Consider the following 11,044-nt stretch of genomic DNA (forward strand, 5'->3'; position numbering starts at 1 on the left):
AAGAAATGATTGTGGGCAGGGGTGTAGCGCCCCTGGGTCCCCCTGCAACACACACACACACACAGTCACATACACACACACAGTCACATACACACACACACACAGAGTCACACACAGTCACATACATACACACACACAGAGTCACACACAGTCACATACATACACAAACACACACATACACAGAGTCACACACAGACAGTCACACACCTACGGAGATAGCGACAGACAGAGAGACAGACACACACACTCACCCATCCAGCGCAGCGATCCTTCTCTGCGGGCACCCTGCGGTGGTGCTGACGGACTGGCGCACAGCAGCGATGAAGGCCAGGGGGGCAGCTGACGGACGGGCGAACAGCGGCGATGAAGGGCGGGGTTGGGGGGAGTGCTGACGGGCGCACGGCGCAGGTGAATGCCGGGGGGGGGGGGTGTGATGGGGGTAGTGCTGTTGGACGGGCGCACAGCGCTGGTGAATGCCGGGGGGGGGATTTGTTGGACGGGCTCACAGCGCTGGTGAATGCCGGAGGGGGTGCTGTTGGACGGGCTCACAGCGCTGGGGAATGCCGGGGGGGGGGGGGTGGATGGGTGCTGCCGGTCGGGTACTGACGGGAGGGTGTCGGTGTAGCTGGGGGGGGGGTGCTGCGGAGCGTCTTGGTGTCACCCCATTAGGATGGTGTCACCCGGTGCAGGCCGCACCCCCGGCGCCCGGGTCGCAACGCCACTGTCTGCCTTTAAAGTGCCTTAACCTGTTGTGTACTTCCCTGGTGGTGGCCTGATGCTGGCACATTAGTCTTTTGTTTTGTGCTGTAGGTATATGATAATATAGGAACCAAAAACAGATGAATTCAGAGAGCACAGTCAGACGAGTCCATGTGTGTCGACCATAAAGGAGTTTGTTAATTAGAGCAGGACAGCAGCCGTGTATAACAATAATTATACTACTGATGGGGTGCAAAGCTTATAGATAGCAAGACAATTCGAAAAATCCAGATATAAAATATAAATCTTGCACTTACCATTACTGTAGAGAAATATTATACAGTCATTCCATTCCGTCAGGGAGACTTAAGTGATGCGAGGTGCTCAGAGGCAAACAGCCGTTTTCGCACAACAGGTGTGTGCTTCTTCCGGCCTCCGTTACGTCACTGCACCCATTTGTTTAAGTAGGACAGAAAAAACTAGTTACCATGGGAACATAATAACAAATTATCCTAACTGTGTGTGAATTAAAAACTTTGCAATATAATATACTAAATCTAGTTCTATCGTGGACATAAAAAAGAACATGGAAAAAACTTAACCAAAAGGGCATCAGGTCGATTCTGTCATTTAATCCTGCAGGACCTTGCAGATCCATCTGTAGGATCCAACTTGATCACCACTAGGTGGGGTATTAACCTTTTCTAACTCTCTAAACCAATAATTACACACAGAAGAAAGAAAACTATTCAAGACTTTATTAACAGCAGGAAAAATGATCTGGTAATATAGGGCTTGCAGGCACTGAACTTGTGCTTTGTGTGGCTGGAAAGCTTCATTGTTGTTTGTTGTTTGGTTTGTATAGTTTGCACTATTTTTCTATTTTTGTATATATTTTTGTTTGTGTACATATACGCTGTTCCACTGAATTTAGGGGTATGTTTTAGGTTCAAGTAGTCACGTATGCAGCTGAAATTGGTAGGCTTCAGGCCTTGTTTGCTTGTAGAATTACACAGAGCTCCGCTCGCTGTCATATCCCAGTGGAAAGAGAGCGATCATTGGATACAGTGCCCTTATAGCTGAAGGAGCAGGCTCAAAGCTTATTGGTTCCCCAAACCTGTCAGTCCTAGTACAAAGGATTGTGGATATAAAACGTGACCTAGTCACATGACCCAAAGGTCCTTAACCTCTAATACAACACAAATATCATTGATCACATGACCTAAGGTCCTGTGCATTACTTACACTACATTATAATATATTAATTACATACAATTTCAAGAACACTAGGAGGCAACCAGAGACCATCCCACCAGGAGAGCCCTATCAGCATGAGGAACTCTGACTATGGAGACTTACAACCAAAGGTACGGTACCGAGTCCAGCAGCGGGACACCACAGACCTCCTTACTAAAGACGAGTCGGCCTCGACAATTGTCCCCTTAGACAGAGGGACGAAGTGCTGAGAGTCCACAAACAGTCCTGGGCATAATGATAATGTCCTTTTAGTCAGGCTGTATAAAACATATAACAAAGAGTCCCTGCACATGATAAGAATGTCCTTGCAAGCTCTAAATATATATATATATATATATATATATATATATATATATATATATATATCAGCAAAATTATACTACATTACTTTAATGTACAAACAAGAAGTACTAGTGAACTCACAGACAGGATTGTGATTTCCAAGAATTCACGAACAGAATGACATTACCTGGTTAAAATTAGACATGAAATACATTCCAAGGCAAATTTACCACTATTGACAATTTTTTCTTTCTTTTGACCGTCAAAAACTTTTACAAATATGTATACTGGGTTGAGGGTTCTTATATTCTGAAACACTAGAATTTTATTTATACCACGTTAATTTACCTGATACGTACACTGGTGATGTACTGGCTTGCCTGAGGCTGTCTAACCAATACCTAGCTACTAGGGTCTATTGGCTACACACTCTTATCCTTAGAACTCTTTCTAGATAACTCTGACATAGGAGCGTCTTCTGGCCAGGAAGAGCATCCTGAACACATAGGAAAGAAAAGAACAAGTCAGTGTACAAACAGTGGTAGGGAACTGGAGAATGGTTTGTTACAGTCCCTAAAGCTTGCTTGAGTATTGGAAGTGTGAGATATTTATTTGGTTTAATGTATATTAAAAGTCAGCATGAGGTAGGTACACTAGTAGAATGATGAGGTGTACTATGTGTACATGAAACTTTATGAGATTAGTCTTGGTTCCTTAACCTCTTAAGGATGTACAGCCTATGCCCAATACCGGTGTTTAAAACGGTGTCACGCCATGACCCCGCATCACACCAGGTCGGTCCCGGCTGCTATTCATAGCCGGGACCCTGGACTAACAGCACGCGGCATCGATCGAAACCTTCAGACACGGCGATCAAAGTTCACCGACGCGTCTGAAAATGAAAGTAAACGCTTCCCGGCAGCTCAGTTGGGCTGATCGGGATATCGTGATAAAATCGCGATGTCGCGATCAGCTAGGACGCAAGTGGAGGTCCCCTTACATGTCTACGTGGTGTCCGATCTGGGTTTGATTGCTCCAAGCCTGAGCTACAGGCTTGAGCAATCGAGCCCCAATCTCGCTGATCCTTGCAAAGCTATGGCTTTGCAGGGATCAGCATAAGAGATCAGTGTGTGTAGTGCTATAGGTCCCTATGGGAGCTATAGCACTGCAAAAAAAAAAAAGTGAAGTCATTTAACCCCTTCCCTAATAAAAGTTTGAATCACCCCCCTTTTCCCATAAAAAAAACAGTGTAAATAAAAATAAACATATGTGGTATCGACACGTGCAGAAATGTCCGAACTATAAAAATATTTTGTTAATTAAAACGCACGGTCAATGGCGTATGCGCAAAAAATTCCAAAATAGCGTATTTTTGGTAACTTTTTACATCATGAAAAAATGAATAAAAAACTATCAAAAAGTCCAATCAAAACAAAAATGGTACCAATAAAAACTTCAGAACACGGCGCAAAAAATAAGTCCTCATACCGGCCCGTACGCAGAAAAGTAAAAAAGTTATAGGGGTTAGAAAATGAGAATTTTTAACATATCAATTTTCCTGCATGTAGTTATGATTTTTTTCCTAAGTACGACAATATCCAACCTATATAAGTAGGTTATCATTTTAACCGTATGGACCTACAAAATAAAGATAAGATGTTATTCTTACCAAAAAATGCACTGCGTAGAAACAGAAGCCCCCAAGAGTTACAAAATGAAATTTTTTCTTCAATTTTGTCAGTTTCGCATTGGATTTTTGGGTAAAATGACTAATGTCACTGCAAAGTAGAATTGGTGGCACAAAAAATGAGCCATCATATGGAATTTTATGTGCAAAATTGAAAGTGTTATGATTTTTAGAAGGGGATGAGGAAAAAATGAAAATGCAAAAACGGAAAAACTCTGCATCCTTAAGGGGTTAAAGGTATATTTCCTTGTGTCGACCTTTGAGACCGATGCAACCACCACCTCTTGACTGTCAGGAACATCTTCCATCTGCAACTTCCGGGCGACTTCAGTCCCTGAGGGACCAGCTTGAGGGCTGGAAGCAGGAGTTAAATTCATGTCTGGACTGAGAGAACCTATTGATATGGGTGGGAAAGACCCCGAACTTCTTGATGGTGTTGCTGGAGACAGAGTTGTGCTATGAGAGGAGACAAAGATGGTTGTGCAGGCATCCCATGCAAATGCCTGGGGGGTCCTGAGAGAACCCCCCCCCCCCCCATGTCGGCGATCGCCGCAAATCGCCGATCAATTCAGATCGGCGACTCGCAGCTATTCCGTGCTGATGCAAGGAAAGTAGAAATGATCGGAGCTGTCAGACAGCCCTGATCATCCTAAAGGATAGGAGCGAGGTGGCAGGGATGACAGCTCCTCCTATCCCCTGCGATTGGCCAATGCGGCCAATCAGCGAATCGCAGGGCAGGGGCGGTGGGGAACGTTCATTTCCCCGGCTCTGACCGCCTCTGGATGTCGGGGCAGAGCAAGGGAAGATGGCAGCGATGTGCAGGGGCCGTTGTGGGGACCGTCGGTGCCGGTTATCTAGGTTCCGGCGGACTGAGGACCAGGGATCAGTGGCTGACAGGAGACGCCAGGCAAGTGGAGGCGGCGGTGGCGGTTTCCCAGATACAGCTGTGAAGATCGCCGTAAAGTGATCTTCACTGCTGTATCTAGGAGTTTCAAAACTACAACTCCCAGCATGCTCAGACAGCCATTGGCTGTCTGGGCATGCTGGGAGTTGTAGTTTTGCAACATCTGGAGGGCCACAGTTTGGAGACCACTGTCCTTCCAGATGTTGCAAAACTACAACTCTCAGCATGCCCAGACTGTCCAGGCATGCTGGGAGTTGTAGTTTTGCAACATCTGGAGGGCCACAGTTTGGAGACCACTGTCCTTCCAGATGTTGCAAAACTACAACTCTCAGCATGCCCAGACTGTCCAGGCATGCTGGGAGTTGTAGTTCTGTAACATCTGGCCCTTCAGATGTTGCAGAACTACAACTCCCAGCATGCTTGGATAGTCTCAGCATGCTGGAAATTGTAGTTTTGCAACATCTGGATGGGCACAGTTTGGAGACCACTATACAGTGGTGTCCAAACTGTAGCGCTCCATATGTCAATTCAAAGCATACCTAAACTGTCCAGGCATGCAGGGAGTTGTAGTTTGGCAACATCTGGCCCTTCAGATGGGCAGTCTAGGCATGCTTGGAGTTGAAGTCTTGCAACATCTGGAGGGCTACAGTTTGGAGACCCCTATACAGTGGTCTCCAAACTGTTCTCCTCCAGTTGTTGCATAACTACAACTCCCAACATGCCCTTCGGCTGTCTGGGCAGGCTGGGAGTTGTAGTATTGCAACAACTGGAGGCGCACTGGTTGGGAAACATTGTCTGTTTCCTAACTCAGTTTTCCCAACCTGTGTGCCTCCTGCTGTTGCAAAACTATAACTCCCAGCATGCACTTGTGGTGTCCCAGTACCGCATTTCACACGGTACTTATTTATCTTGGGTCCCCATAGCCAGAGTCCCTAGGACTTAGTAGTCTTTAGTGGTCAGTTCGCCCCTAGTCGCCTCCATTATAGTATATAGATTACTAATTTATATATAACATAATGTATATAGTGTTTTTTCAGTATGTAAATGGTTAATTACTTGTTTCTACGGCATTGCAGGGCCTTCGGGTCATGTGATGCGTTCCAAGCGTCGCTCTGGATGTGTTCCAGGCCTCGTTCTGGTATCTGTAGCCTCGTTCTGGTTCTACAGTGTACATGGAGCCTGTGACGTAAGCAATCCCATCTCACCATGTAAAGTGAGTGGCAGACGTTCGGACCAATCAAAATCACCATGCCCCCTGCCCATATAAGGGAGCGGCGGCCATCTTATCTCTCTCTTGTTTCCGGGATAGCAAGTAAGCAACACCTGTATAACAGTAATCGCAGTGTGTTAGGCCTGAGCCTTGCGGCAACGGCCGAACTATATAAATTATAGAGTGTGTCATCCCCTAAGCACTCTGCAGCATCACCAGACTCAATATTTCCCCTAAATCCGGACGGATCTGCACATCATTCCCTAAATTCAGAGACTATAGGTCTTATGCAAGGTCCGCAACTTCTACCAATCGCTAAGCAACCAAAGAACTGTATTAAGAGACTGTTATTACGTATTGGATATTGCAAGCACTGCAGTAAAGTTATTGAAGTTCAAGTTAAATCTGCTTGTGGACCTTCAGTCATTTCATTGCACCTATCGCTTCTGGGAAGGGCGGCGATAGGCCGGAACATAGATTCAGCATACCAGCCCTCACCCTGGAGTCATGAGTGACTCATATACCAACATCCTACCATCCCTACCATACACCCCCCCAAGGTCTACCACACACTGACATACCATGCATGCTGGGAGTAGTAGTTTTGCAACAGATGGAGGCACATGGGTTGGGAAACAGACAGTGGTGTGGAAACACTGCGGTAGTCTGTTACCTAACTCAATGTTTCCCAATCCCAACCAGTGTGCCTCTAGCTGTTGCATAACTACAACTCCCAGCATGCATGGTCTGTCAGAGTTGTAGTTTTGCCCCCCACCCCCTCCTCCATGGGAATGTACAGGGTTCATTCACACGGGCAGGATTTTACAGAAAGTTTTCCACTTCAAGTTTGAGATGTTGCAAATTTTCCGCTGCAGCGGGAAACTCATTGCAAATCTCCGCTGGTGTGAATGTACCCTAAAAACACTATACTACACTAACTCTAAACAAAGAGCAAAACACTACATATACACTACACCCTTACACTGTGCCCCCCCAATAAAATAAAAAAAACGTCTTGTAAGTCAGTTTTTCCAAAATGGAGCCTCCAGCTGTTGCAAAATAACAACTCCCAGTATTGCCGGTCAGCCATTGACTGTCAAGGTATGTTGGGAGTTTTGCAACAGCTGGAGGCACCCTGTTTTGGGAAAACTGAGGTACAGTATTTTTGGTGGAGGAGGAAATTGTAACGCTTGCATCCGGGTACACCCCTATGAAAATCCCAATTTTTTTTTTTTTTTTAAAGAATATTTTTTATTACGTTTTTCAAAGTACAAACAAAACCAGGAGATCCTGGTAAAAACATAACATTTCAAACAATGAAATAACAATGTCATCTAGCCAGATAGTCTATTAGGAAAGATTGGTGAAGTCCATGACCTGTGGATATGGTAGCAAGCTATGGAACCCAACATGATAAAGGCAATATCATTAACCCGTTGCATGCAAGGTTACAAAGTGGTGGAAAAACAAACGTAAATGAAGGAGGAATATTGCTGGAGGAGTGAGCGACCTTGATGCCAAGGGAGTAGACAAATTCATGGCAAGCAAGCGTATTGGGAAGAAAGCCAAGGGGACCATTTAGATTGAAAGCTTTGATAGGTCGAATTCCCGAGTGAGATAATTTTTTCATAGGAACATCTTAGGTTTAGAGTCATTATGACATCCTGTATACACGGGATGTTTCAAGTTCTCCACTCCCTTGTTACCACTGTTTTTACCATAGCACACATGATAGATAAGAGACCTCTATGTTTATGGGGTTTATGGTCAATACCAAGCAGGAGCAATATTTGTTGTGGGGACCAGTTGTCATGATCGGGTATAATTTCATGAAACAGAGCTTTAAAATCCGTCCTGTATGGGTGTAGAAGAGGGCAGGACCATAGTATGTGAAGTAGGGAGCCTCGTCCGCCACAGTTCCTCCAGCAACTTCCCGATGTCAGAGGATATATGTGGGCTAGCTTTGTAGGGGTATAGTACTATCTGAGAGTCGTTTATTCGATGGCCTCAATGTGTGTGGTACACTTTAAATACTTTAAGGACATATTGTGAGCAGACATCCCTTTAACGTCTGAAAATGTGGTGTTTAGGTCCACTTCCCAACTTCTCATAGTATGGAACTTGTGAAAATGGGCCGTGTGCAGTAAGACATTGTAGATAGTTTTTAAGCCTTTTTTACCTCTAGAGACATGTATGTAAGAAAGTGGGTCCCTAAGAAGGGGGGATTGGGACAGGGAGTCTACTAGGTGACGTAGTTGTAGATACTTAAAGAAATCAGACTGTGGAAGTGTGTAAATGTCCCTTAAGTGAGCAAACGACAACAGCGATGTGCCCTCCATTAAATCCCCTATCACCGATATTCCTCTATTCGCCCAATTTTTCAAGTCTGTATCAGGGAGTAAAGCTTGTTCAAAAGTAAAGGGCAGAGCATGTTTTAAATGAGAGACCGTAGCTTTTGCTGTCTTATGGTATTCAATAGAGATGAGCAAACTTTTCAAAAATTCGATTTGGCCGATTCGCCGAATTTTCCCGAAAAGTTTGTTTCGATCCGAATTTGTTTGCGGCGAATCGATATTAAAAAAGGCTATTTCTAGCCGACATACAGCCTCTATAGGGGTATAGAACACTTTGCTGTGTCCTAAAATGCATATGGAGTGTGCTGGGGTAGTGAAATAATACCGTTATTCAGAATAGCATGCAGATTACCGGCTTCGCTCTTAGAATCACTGCCGCACAGCAGCACAATGACAGAGCCTGATGGTGGCATCAGTGTCAGGAGACCATATAGTGACTGAATGACATAGCGTGGAGGTGTTGGCAGCATGAGGACACCATATAGTGGCTGAATGGCACAGCGTGGAGGTGTTGGCAGCATGAGGACACCATATAGAGGCTGAATGACACAGCATGGACATGTTGGCAGCAAGAGGAGACCATTTAGTGGCTGAATGGCACAGCGTGGAGTTGGCTGATGCACTAGTACACTACACACCAGGGCTTCACAATCCCCCCCCAAAAAAAAACAACACAATATATGAAATTTTTGACAAAGATTTCTCACATAGGTAGCACCCGCTATCCAAAAATTAGAAATTTCCAGACCCAGGCCCCACCTCTGCGGCATCAGGAACCCATATATTGCCTGAAGGACACAGCCTGGAGTTTGCTGATGCACCAGTACACACCCGGGCTTCACAATCCCCTCCAAAAAACAACAACATTTTAGAAATTTTTTAAAGAAATACCTTTGTGTAAGAACAAGCGCATATCCAACAGTTCACAAGACTCTATAATGCAGGACGATGGACCACCCAAAGACATTCTTCTCAAAAATAATAAACCACACAATGTTCGAAATTTTTTTACAAAAACTAATTCAATATGTGTGTAAGCGCATCTGTCTCCAAAAGATCAGATCACCAAAGGACTTTTTTCGCCCAAAATGATGAAGCAGAGTTAATCCCTGTCCGTATTTTATTTTTTTTAAGTTTCATTAAAGAATCACATGCAACAAGCGTTCCGATGTGTAACAATTAGCATTCTGGAAAATTCAATTTTATTACCGATAAAATTATCAGTAAATAAAAAAAAAAAAAAACACTACCCAAGAGTGTTTAATTACCCCATACATTATACCAGGAGCAGTCAGGAGTAGGCCTCAGCAGTACCCAAGAGGCTTTAATAACCCCCTACCTTTGCACGATCAATTGGGAGATCGAGCAATACCAGGTGTGTTATGCCCTCAGATTTCCGGGGCCGCAGGCGCGCTCCACTGAACGGATTAGTGTGTCTCTATCTTTCATCGACCGGTGCTTGTAACCCGCTAACTCCCGGAAAGGTAAGCTGCTGCGAAGCAGGTGGTCTCCCCCGTGCACGTTTGGCTCCAGAATTTCCACTACTGCCACACCACGCTGACTGACAACCGTGCTACCGCCTTGCTGACTCAAGGGCAACCTGCAACTCTCTTCTCCCGATGATGAACCCCCCCTTCTCCTGAGATCGAGCAATAACAGGTGTGTTATGCCCTCAGATGTCCGGGGATGCAGGCGCGCTTCACTGAACGGATTAGGGTGTGTCCATCTTTTTTGGTAGCACCCGCAATCCAAAAATTTTACATTCCCAGACCCAGGCCCCACCTCTGCGGCATCAGGAACCCATAGATAGCCTGAAATACACAGCCTGGAGTTGGCTGATGCACGAGTACACACCCGGGCTTCACAATCACCCCAAAAAAACGCAAAATTTTATTGAAATTGTCTGACAAAATACCTGTTTTTTAAAAACAAGCACATATACAGCAGTTCAGAAGACTCTATAAAGCAGGACGGTGGACCACCAAAAGACATTCTTCTGAAAAATAATAAACCACACAATGTTTGAAATTTGGTTAAAAAATTATTACATGTGTGTAAGCGCATCTGTCTCCAAAAGATCAGATCACAAAAGGATTCTAATCGCCAAAAATGATTAAGCAGAGTTAATCGCTCTCCATATATATATATATATTTTTTCATTAAAAAATCACACGCAACAAGCGTTGCACGATGAAACCAGTTCGTGATAGGGATCTGGGATTGCAATTATTTAACCTTAAAACGAGGAATTACCAGTAAGTGAGGGTCATAAGTAGTGTTGAGCGGCATAGGCCATATTCGAATTCGCGAATATTCGCGAATATATTCGCGAATATTCGCCATATATTCGCATATTCGTAATGTTCTCGTTTTATTTTTGCGTATGCGAAAATTAACATATGCGAAAATTAGCATATTCAAAATTAACATAAGCGGAAATTCGCATATGCGAAAATTCGCACACCAGTCTCACACAGTAGTATTAGAGCCTTCTTTACACCGCACAAGCTGGAAGCAGAGAGGGCTGATCACTGTGATGTGTACTGTGAAAAAAAAACAAAAAAATTATATTCGTAATTACGAATATATAGTGCTATATTCGCGAATATTCGCGAATTCGCGAATATTCGCGAATTCGCGAATAAAATTCG

At 44.4% G+C, this 11,044-nt stretch overlaps 1 long non-coding RNA gene across 1 annotated transcript in view; it reads right to left on the reverse strand.

Moving 5' to 3' along the window:
* LOC130358882 (uncharacterized) overlaps positions 1-5,974 on the reverse strand; it is a 55,277-nt gene extending 49,303 nt beyond the window's left edge. Inside the window, exons 1-2 of the long non-coding RNA XR_008889673.1 lie at positions 5,886-5,974; positions 1,017-1,145 (exon numbers count right to left, since the gene is read on the reverse strand). This is a non-coding gene — a long non-coding RNA (uncharacterized LOC130358882). The remainder of the gene's footprint in view (positions 1-1,016; positions 1,146-5,885) is intronic.
* Between the last annotated feature and the right edge of the window lie 5,070 nt (positions 5,975-11,044).

This window comes from Hyla sarda, chromosome 2 (assembly GCF_029499605.1).
Source record: "Hyla sarda isolate aHylSar1 chromosome 2, aHylSar1.hap1, whole genome shotgun sequence".
NCBI lineage: Eukaryota > Metazoa > Chordata > Amphibia > Anura > Hylidae > Hyla > Hyla sarda.